The 10,893-nt window shown below is 37.8% G+C and overlaps 1 protein-coding gene across 1 annotated transcript in view; it reads left to right on the top strand.

Moving 5' to 3' along the window:
* Window positions 1-2,474: 2,474 nt before the first annotated feature.
* The window catches only part of BAZ2B (bromodomain adjacent to zinc finger domain 2B), a 129,031-nt gene continuing 120,612 nt past the window's right edge, over window positions 2,475-10,893 (top strand). The window contains 1 exon segment of the mRNA XM_019470447.1: window positions 2,475-2,516. The gene's annotated coding sequence lies outside the window, so the exon portion shown is untranslated.

The raw sequence follows: 10,893 nt of genomic DNA, 5'->3' as shown, positions 1-10,893 counted from the left end.
AGTACATATTCCAATGTCTTGCAGAAACTTCTTTGTTTACAAGTTTTTGTATTTCTTGTAAAGTTCTAGAGGATTTTCCAAGTAGTGACCCTTTTCATGTACTAAGGATAGAGAAGAGACAAAAGCCCCTCTCTCCTTCCTCACTCTTTGGTTTACATACTTGCATCCAGTCAGAGCAGACAAAGTATAGAGGAGAAGTCAGCAGCTGGTAGAGTAAATGTGTTGAAGCAACAAATTGTCAGAGAGCATCAGGCTGAATCTACTGCTCAAGATTTCCTCCCGGTCTTTTCTTCTGTTTTGGAAGTGTTGTCACCCTGGGGAAACAAGTAGGCTATTTTTCCAGTGCGGCTGGATCCTTAGGGATCTGGGTAACTTTTCTATAGAGAAACATTTTCTTCTCATGGGATATAGTATTCAGGGCTGAGGAAGCTGTGACTGTGCAGTATGCTCTGCCTGCCAGTAAGGTAGTTGGTTATTGTTCCTTGCAAATGGGAAGCTGGAACTTAGAGCTGTTTTCACTGTCCTCAACTCTATTGAACCTCTAACATTTGTCCCAAGGTTCAGGTTTTGGTGGGCTATTCAATGCCTTCAGGGTTAGCTACCAAAACCAAAACTTAGCAGTGCCACAGGTATAGATGTAGTCAGAAGTAGAATGTATGTGCAAAATTATAACAGGCAGCAAGTACTTGAGCTTAAGCTAATACAGGAAATACCATGGTTCCAACTTAGAAGAAGAAATACGCCTTTGTTTTCTACTTTCTGAAGGACAGTTCAGGGTTCTAGTCAGCCAGCAGGATGGTAGCAAAATACATTCTTTCTTAAGCTTTTCCTCTCTCAAATGCTTTGATCCCACTTTTCAAATGGTGTAGTTACTGTGTCATATCTCCTTCCATCACTTCTCTCTTTCTTGTTTCTGGTCTAGTAGGTTGGGGGGTTTTTTTGCTGTTGTCAAAGCATGGCAGTAGGGTAGAGAAGGGAAACAGTAATGTTTTGATTTCTCCTTGGCAGAACAAATGTGATTCCTTTCCTGTATAGGTTGATGATGTTGCCACTGACTGTTAAGAGGAACGATTTGTTCCTGGCTGTCCTTTGACAAGGGAGAAAAATACCTATTGTTTTCCTGGCAGGCCCGGGAGTGTACTTTGACAGTAGTGGCCATAACAAACAAAAAAGCAATTGTTGCTGTTAATGCCCACACGTTTACAGGTTGTAATTTAAAATTAAATTTAAAAAAACTATGGCTGTTGTTGATGTAATTAGATACCTAGATTTAAATTGTTACTTGGTTTACCTAACTCTGTAAAAGTTGTTCTTGCTCATGTAGATGACTGAAGTTTGTTGGTCTAAATTTATCAGTATGTTTTCTTGACTGTGCCACTGTAAGATAGGCCAGCTTTATGCTCCCATCAGTGTGATGCTGTAGAAAAAACTCTAGAGTAAAAAGGTCCATTTTTTTACACATTTATTTTTAAAATAAGTGTTCAGTGTAAAATAAAAGCCCCAAACAAACCAACAACAAAAAAAACCCTGAAATGCCATTTTACCGTAGCATTTTTTGGATATGTAGGTAGTTATGCATATTTGCACAGTTAAAATTGTCCATCAGTGTAGCTGAAGAGAACATCTATATTGTATAGCATGTATATGTTTAATGCTACAGAGATATTTTTAAAAGATTGAACTGTAAAATTTCAGACTCTTTACTAGTCTTCAGTGAAAAAAAATTATTAGAAAACCCCAACAATACCAGATTTCTACTACTATAGCAAGTAGCATTTTCCTGAAATGCTTGTATTCCAAATTCCAAATAACAGCATCTGTTATGCTGTTTCCTATTTCCTGTACAGTGTGTATGAACTATGTGTTTAGAAAAACTTGATTGAGCCAGGGGAAAAAAAATGTGGGAAGAAAGCAATCCAAACAAGTGTTCAAAAATTATTTTTAGTTTTAAATTTTCAGTGAAATATGTGTGGATTTTGTACTGACAATAGAGATGCTCCTGAATTCTTGTAGCATGAGAATTTGAAATCCTCATGCTAGAGAGCATCAGTAATGGAATGAAATTCTGGTTCCGTATAAACAAAACTGAAAATTCCCATTGGTTTCTGGGAGGCCAGAATTCTTTTTGCATTTTAACAGAAAGATTCCTTTGACTTACTGTGTATGTCAAAGGGGAACACATTGTACTGTATCATTCACAATTTAGTAGGGGTAGTAAAATGTGTATGTGTATTTAAACAGCTGGTTGCAAACAAAAAAAGTGTGATTACATAACATTGGGCTTAAACTATTCTTGTTTTAATGGCTTCATATCTGGCTTTGGGAAACAAAGTGTTTTCAGTACACTGGAAATACTTCACAGATGCATTTTTTTGAGAAATGTTACCGTTCTGTTTGTGTCTGTCTTTGTCCTTGTAAAAGTTACTTGATGAAAGGATGACTCAGCTGATCATTAATTGTTTTCTGTTTGCAGGTTGCAAAACAGCAATGTCACAGAACTGACCACATTCATCACAGTAAGTAAGCTGTAGCAATAAGCATTCTGGTAATTTTCTGAGAAGCATGAATCATATAGGGAAAAGGAAAATGTTGTGTACTGTATGGCTTAGTGCTAAATTCTGCATCCAGGTCCTGATTTCAGCAAGACATTAAGCACAGGCTTAACTAAAACTTCTAGATTCTTGGTCCAGATGTGCAATTCCTTTTGTGACCTCAGGCTTAACTATTGAGTAGGTATTTAACAATTAATGTCCATGATAACACTGTTATGATTCTTTCTGGATTGCTTTGTTTGTAGGCTTGAAATATAAATATGATAGAATGTAATTTTAGTGTGTTGCACACTTTCAGTATACCTTTAGTAGTTTTGATGTCTGATATTATACAGTTTAGGGAATATTTAAAATTAATTGAGAGATTGTGCTTAGAGTTTTGATTCCAAAGTCAATTTTAGCAACTTTGAGAAGTATTTTGAATAGTCAGAGAATGTGTGATATTTTGCTACGTGATGAGCATGAATTATCTTGTTTTATTAATAGATAGTTTACTAGACTATTAGGAAATGAAGAATTTTGCATTCACATCAATTTTTGCATTTTTTTTTTTTTCAGGATAACTAAAGAAAAAAAAGTATTTGTGTCTTATTCCACTACTTTGCTTTAGGCAAAGTTAACAGTGAAAACTAAAATAGATAGAGATTCAACCAGAAAGTCTGACTGGCTTTGCTTAGCTCACAGATGCAACTTTCAGGCATAGTTTTTAACTTTTATTGTACTTACTGTCTGTCAGGTACATAAAGTAAGAGAGGAAAATCTGAAATAGATTTGAAATGATTTTTCAAGTTTATTATTTTGGTGCTTCTCATATTAACCATCAATTCTTCATACCCTGAAAATAGCAAATAACATACTTAAATTTGTAAAGACATATTGTAAGTTTATGTCCAGTAATGAGATATGTTGGTTAACAAGGGCCTTGTTTAGATCCCAGACATGATATTGTGTCATACAGTGGAGTCTTATGTTTCAGTAGCGACCTTCATGCCCTCATCCCAGAGGTAACTTTACAATCAGTAAAGATAAAATTTGCACTGACAATACGGGGGAAAAAAAAAGGCTAAATCAGTCATTTTTGCATGCTGATTAAAATAATTCTTAAGATTAAATTTAAAAGGCTCAGGTTTTAGAAGTACTTCTTCAAGTGTACAGTTGCATGCTTTCTGTACAGTGTGGAAAGAGAAGCTATTAAAACCACTACACGTGACTACTACTGACTACTACAGTATTTACGTGAATGGTAAGAGCACCAACATCTGCTGAATTCAAAGAACGAGTAGGTTCATGTGGAGAGAGCAGATCTATTAAATAGGAGGGATCAAGTGAATTAAAGGTCAAAAGAACAGTTTTCTAGTGAACACATTGCTTAGCAGGCAGTGATATGAGAGCAGGTAAGGACAGGAGGTAAGATAGCCTGCTATTTTGAAGTGAGGAGCAGCAATGTGAACCAATTTAAAAAAAGGCACAACTAGGAAAGTCATTAAGTAATTTGCAAGAATAGGTAAAAACAGGAAGACTGTATCTAGGATTTAGAGTTGTCTGCAGGCATCAGACATTGTGAAACTTTCTGCAATACATTGGTATAGTGCCAGCTTCTGTAAGGTGAGCCAGTTTTGATGGAAAAGCTTTCTTTTCATAAAAGCTGAACTCTGTTGTTTTTTTCTTAATGAAGTAATGTTTTTTTTCTGGGACGTATTGAAACTGAAAGACTGCTACCTTCCCAGCCTCCCTGTGTCTGAAGGAAGGCATTGAAACTTCCTAGAAGAAGCTTCCAGTTTTGTAGGGGGTAGGGGGTATAGTATCTAATTAGTTTTAAACATTACCCATATCTTGGGCTTTAAAAAACTAAACCTGCTAACTTTCTGACTTGTGAATTTTTTTTTTTTTTTTTTTAAATTAGTCCTTTTCCTTGGGAAGGAGACGCAATCCCATTGAGAATATGGGTACATAGATGAAAACAACCGTTGCTCGAGTTGAAAATTTCTCTTTGACTTTTCTGAACACTCAAGTGTTATGAGGGCTCCTTCCTCCTTAATGTTTTGGGAGTTATTACCCACAAACAAGTCTAGATCCTACTTGGAGGGGTAGTTTTCCCTAGACCTACAACCACGGAATGAGAGCTGCTAGCTGGCTACAGCTGACCTGTTACTCTGTGGAACAATCAGGATGAATACTGAATAAAAAAGTGCCTTACTCAGTAGAATGAAAAAAATACTCCATAAATGGTCAAGTTGACATGCATAACTTTTTCTCCCTTTAAATGTGCAATTGGAGAAGAACAGAAGGAATTTATAGAAAGATTTCTGCTTTCTGATTGGTTTTCCTGTAGGCCTTAAACGCAAGGGAAATAATAGCCAGGTGTAGATCTCTTTCTCTCAGCAAGCTTATTTTTAAGGGCTGATTGATTGTACTAACTCAATGTACTGGTTTACTCTGCTTGTGTGTTTATGGCCAACTATAAGTTACTTAATCCTTTTGTGAGGGATGAAAAATGTCAAATCTCTGAAAAAGAAGAAAAAACATATCCTTAGTCATCTCTAACATTTTTGTGGGTACAGTCAATTCTTTAGCCTACAGAACATACTTTCTTTGTTACGAAGCAATAACAACCCTTCCATCCAAACAAAGAAATGGCACCTCAGTATGCATTCAGTTGTAACAAATAGGTTGCTCAAGGGAGAGCTTGGAAAGATTAGGACAAGTGGCAAGTAATAATTTCTTGTACTTTGTGAGTTGTAGGTGGTTTGGTTTTTTTCCTGTTTGTTTGTTTTTCTGTTAAAGTCATGCCATTTGAGATAAGAGTTTCTCGAGGATACTAATTTCTACTCCCAAATACAAAATTCTTTTCATCCCTAATGATGGCTCTTTTTATTTGTTCCAAAATGTGGTGGGGAATTCTAACAGTACCACTTCACCCGTGGAAACAAATAATGTAGAATGTTGACACAGTACTTGAAAGTTATGCAGATAATACTTTCTAAAAATTTTGTATGTGGTTGTAACTGAACAATTTATTAATGGCTATAATTAAACAAGTGATATAAAATAAAAGATCAGCTGAGCAGAAGGCTGAACAAAATTTTCTAGAGAGTTAAGGTAAAGTTAAGAAGAGAGGCCTCAGAATTTGACCAAAATTCTGATGACAAGTTACGTTTATGAGAGATGTTGCCATTACAGGAATACTAGAGTTGATGAATATTTAGTTTTTTCCTTTTTTTTTTTTTTGGGGGGGGGGGGAGGGTGGAGGAGAAAAAAAAAATCTTGAGCAAAGAAGAGGAAGATGTTAAAGGATTTGTAAATCATGCTTTCTACAGAAAGTAGAAGTAAGGATTTGACAGGTTTTGAAAACTGCCTAGTTTCTTTTCACAGTAACAAAGTATGCATTGGCCTACTTTTGAATTGGTGACTAGGAGTGTGAAGGTGAACAACAAAAAAAAGTGTTTGAGTTTTTTTGCTGTCAGACCCAGGAAAGATTTTGTATATTTGAATTGCTGGTTCTAAAATATAGAAGCAAATAGCCAAGAAAAGCACTTCCCTTACATGAAACTTAAGTGTGTGTAAATAGTAGTCTGTTTGCTGTGTTTTTATTTTGTTTGCAGACTTGGAGAAATGAAAGTTAGGCAAACATCTTGCCTTTTTTTTTAAAAACAAAAAACAAAAACAAAAACATGTGCTTTATCACTTGTCAGCTGCTGTGTCTCAGAACAAAATAAATTGCACAAAAAAATGTGATTGAACTGTGAGTGAAATTTGGTAAGTCTGGGAGCTGGCAACTAATGAGAAACTATTGATAACAAATTGAAACACACTATATGGAGAGGTGAGGGGGAAGAAAGAAGAAAAATTTGGTGAACTCAGATTAACAAAAATAGTTCTATGCTTTTATGGCAATTTGTGAGTATATGATTAGCTCCCTCCCCACAACTGTTCCCATTCTTCTTGTCAGAAGTTAGCTTAAGCATCTGGATACATAGCTGTATTTGCCTTTTTTCATCATGTAAATACTCAAAAGGATGCAGAGAATTCATGTGAAGGCGTATTTGGTTATGGAGAATGAGTCTTTGTTTTCATATTCCCCCATACAATTCTGGGGCCTATAGTATGAGAAAGACATGGACCTGTTGGAGCGGGTCCAGAGGAGGCCACAACAATGGTCAGAGGGCTGGAATATACCTCTCCTGTGAAGAAAGGCTGAGAGAGTTGGCATGTTTCAGCCTGGAGAAGAGAAGGCTCCGGGGGAGACCTGATTGCAGCCTTTCAATATATAAAGGGGGATCATAAGAAAGATGGAGGGAGACTTTTTACCAGGGCCTGCAGTGACAGGACAAGAGGCAGTGGTTTTAAACTGAAAGAGGGTAGGTTTAGATTGGACATAGGGAAGAATTTTTTTTTTACTGTGTGGGTGGTGAGACACTGTAACAGGATTGCCCAGAGAAGTTGTGGATGCCCCATCCCTGGAAGTTTTCAACATCAGGTTGGATGGGGCTTTGAGCAACCTGACCTAGTGAAAGATGTCTCTGCTCATAGGAGGGGGATTGGACTAGATGATCTTTGAAGGTCCCTTCCAAATGGAACCATTCTGTCATTCTATGAAAACATGCTGTTCATTGCTTGTAGTAATAGTATTTGAAAAGTAGCAGTTTGGTTTTTTGACAGTGTAGGTGGATGTACATTTGGCAAGCTCAGAAAAAATATAAAAGCTTCCAAAACAGCCCATTCCCCAAAGAACGTGAGAATTTACTTCCTTCATACATGTGTAACACCTGCAGATTTAATTATATCTTCACTTCAGTGTAATAACAACAATTAACGTTGACTAAGAAACTAAAAATGATACAATTTTAAGTTTTATGTGCTTACAGTAATTATACAGAGTGTAACTAAAAGGCAGAAGGCAATTCCACCTTTTTTCTACTTATTTTTGCAGTTATTTTTAGAAAATAATCTCATTAAAAAATTGAAATAAAAGTAGTTTGTTGCTGTATGTTGCTGATTTGTCTGCAAATACGGTCATTGTGTGTGTACACGTGTATATGCTTGCTTGTATGTGTATATTTAGATTTATTTATCAAGGAAAACAAATTAACATGCTAGATAAAATAATTATGGAAGTAAAATTACAAAATGACTGAAAGTTTCAAGGAAAGAATTAATAAACTGCGTATTTCTCAGTGGAATACCTAGTTTTATGACAGTTTTCTTTTAAACTAATAGACTACATTTGATGTGTTGTATTTTATAATAGGAAGGCAGTTTTAAAAAACAAAAATAAACTCTTTACTGACACAATGTCTGTAAGAGTTACTCCCAACTGTTTTAATGCTGCTGCTGCAAACCAGATTTAATAATGGTTATTTGCTGAAAGGGTTAAAGAGCAGATTTTGATTATGTATTGTCAATCCATGATTAGCATCTGTTAGGAGGAATAAGTGGTTTATTAAGCTTTACTGTACAGATGGCAACTGGAGGAGCTCAGATGTAAATTGAATTTTCGGTAGTATCACTGTATTGTTAAGACCAGCTGGTTTTATCTTTGCAATAGCAGCGATCCGTTTGCACAAAAAAGTGTTTTTGTTGTTTACAGTTGCTTCAAAAGTTCAGAAATCTTTCAAAGTACGTATGATTAGATAAGAGTTTTCACTTTGTTTGCTTTGGCTTTCTGATAGAAAGAAGTGTTCTTAGCATTTAAATACAAAGCTTTGTCTGCTTATGGGAAATGAGAAATATTTTTTCTAATTAAGTTTCAGAGTCTTAATATACAGTAGCTCTGTAATTTAGATGTTTAGGTTAAGAAGGCATTTCTAGTAAACTACTGAAAAAGATAATTTTCCATATATAAGTTGATGCAACCTTATCTTTTGAATCTAGTCTTCAGGGACTTCTCTGCTGGTAGCTAATCTGAGTATTGTGTTCCTGTTTCAACTAGAAAGCTGCTTTTAGTAGAACTTCACCAGTTCACCACAGGAAAGCTCCAAAAAGTGTGGTCTGGGTAAGGGTTACAAGTTCAAGGTGGGAGGTGTATTGCACATGTTTGGTTTGTTTTTTTGGTTTTTTTTTTTATTTGCTGTTACCAGAATTCATAATTACTGTGAATCATTTGATACTTGATTATATTCTTAAAGTCTTAAAAATCCTTCGGCAAAACTAAATTTGCTTTATTTAATTTCTTTTCTGATTTTAAGGTAAGTAGCAAATCCTGTGGTAATAAAGAAAATTTGGAATAGTGGAATCAAAAGAGTCAAAACTGAGAAGGCAACTGGGATCCTTAAATGAACAATGAGAGTTCTTTTATTTTTAACTTGACAGCTGGAAGAGCTTAGATGTGTGTTTTGTGAGAAACTGATGTGAAAACAGAACAGCTTGGTAACTGGGAACAGCATATTGATCAGCATCTATCTTCAAATGTGTGTGAAAGGCACAAGGCCTTGGCTTAGTCTTGATTTGTGGTTGTAGCTCTGTTCTTCTGTTGCTTGTAGCATCGGTAGTCCATAAACCATTTACTAATTTATCTTAACAGTGAGTGAATAAGAATAAAAGACTTTTTTCAGAAACTTTTGCCTAGCAGGACAGGTTGGGGGCAGTAGCAGAAAGGCCCTTGGGGTTTTGGGTAGCCAGCAAGCTGAACATGAGTCAGCCATGCACTCTTGCAGTAAAACAGGCCAACTGCATCATGGGGTGTATTGGTAAGAGTGTAGGCAGCAGTCTGAAGGAGGTGATGCCTACTGTCCCATTTGGCCCTTGTGAGACCACGTCTAGAGTGCTATATCCCAGTTTTGGGGTCTGTAGTACAAGAAAGATAGTGACATACGTTAGTGAGTCCAGTGGTTGGCTACCAAGATGAATAGGGAACAAGAGCGCATGACATAACACAGATGTGTGAGAGAATTGGAATAGTTCAGCCTTGAGGAAGCTCAGGGAAGCTAATGGTTATCTTGAGCTGCCTAAAAGGTGTTAGAGAGAAGAAAACTCAGATTCTTCCTGGAAGTCTACAATGAAAAGAGAAGAGGCAAAAGATGCAAATTATGTGAAGGGAAAAATTGATCAGATAAAAGGGAAAAATTCCTGAGAACGGAAGTTGTCAAACTTCATGAGCTGGCAATGTGCGCTTGCAGCCCCGAAAACCAAGTCGTGTCCTGGGCTGCATCAAAAGTAGTGTGGCCAGCAGGTCGAGGGAGGTGATTCTCCCTTTCTACTCTGCTCTGGTGACCCCCCACGTGGAGCACTGTGTCCAGCTCTGGGGTCCCCAGCACAGGAAAGACATGGACCTGGGAGCTGGTGCAGAGGAGGCCACAATAGCGATCAAACCAAGTCGTGTCCTGGGCTGCATCAAAAGTAGTGTGGCCAGCAGGTCGAGGGAGGTGATTCTCCCTTTCTACTCTGCTCTGGTGAGACCCCACGTGGAGCACTGTGTCCAGCTCTGGGGTCCCCAGCACAGGAAAGACATGGACCTGTTGGAGCTGGTGCAGAGGAGGCCACAACAGCGATCAGAGGGCTGGAACACTTCTCCTATGAAGAAAGGCTGAGAAAGTTGGGGTTGTTCAGCCTGGAGAAGAGAAGGCTCTGGGGAGACCTGATTGCGGCCCTTCAATTTATAAAGGGGATCATAAGAAAGATGGAGAGAGACTTTTTACCGGGGTGTGCAGTAACAGGACAAGGGGAAATGGTTTTAAACTGAAAGAGGGTAGGTTTAGATTGGGTGTGAGGAAGAAATTCTTTATGATGAGGGTGGTGAGACACTGTAACAGGTTTGCCCAGAGAAGTTGTGGATGCCCCATCATTGGAAGTGGTCAAAGTCTGGTTGGATGGGGCTTTGAGCAACCTCACTTAGTGAAAGATGTCCCTGCCCATGGCAGGGGTGTTGGACTAGAAGATCTTTGAAGGTCCTTTCCAACCCAAACCAGTCTGTGGTTCTATGAAACACTGAAATGGGTGCTCAGAGAGCCTGCAAAATCTGCATCTTGTTTACCGGACAAGGCTCTGAGCAACTTGATGTAACTTCGAACTTAACCGTGCTTTGAGCAGGAGATGGGACCAGATGACCACTGTAAGATCCTTTCAGTCTAAGCAACTCTATGATTCTATCTGTCCTGGTTTTGTCTGGGATAGAGTTAATTTTCTTTCTAGTAGCTGGTACAGTGCTGTGTTTTGGATTTAGGATGAGAACAATGTTGATAACACACCGATGTTTTAGTTGCTAAGTAGTAGTGCTTACACTAGTCAAGGACTTTTCAGCTTCCCATGCTCTACCGACTGAGAAGGCTGGAGGTGCACAAGAAGCTGGGAGGGGGCACAGCCAGGACAGCTGACCCAAACTGGCCAAAGGGACATTCCATACCAT

The sequence above is a fragment of the Aptenodytes forsteri genome, unplaced genomic scaffold (genome assembly GCF_000699145.1).
Source record: "Aptenodytes forsteri isolate BGI_AS27 unplaced genomic scaffold, ASM69914v1 Scaffold174, whole genome shotgun sequence".
NCBI classification, from domain to species: domain Eukaryota; kingdom Metazoa; phylum Chordata; class Aves; order Sphenisciformes; family Spheniscidae; genus Aptenodytes; species Aptenodytes forsteri.
Note: the sequence above shows the minus strand (reverse complement) of the source record. Positions and strands in the feature narration are given on the sequence as shown.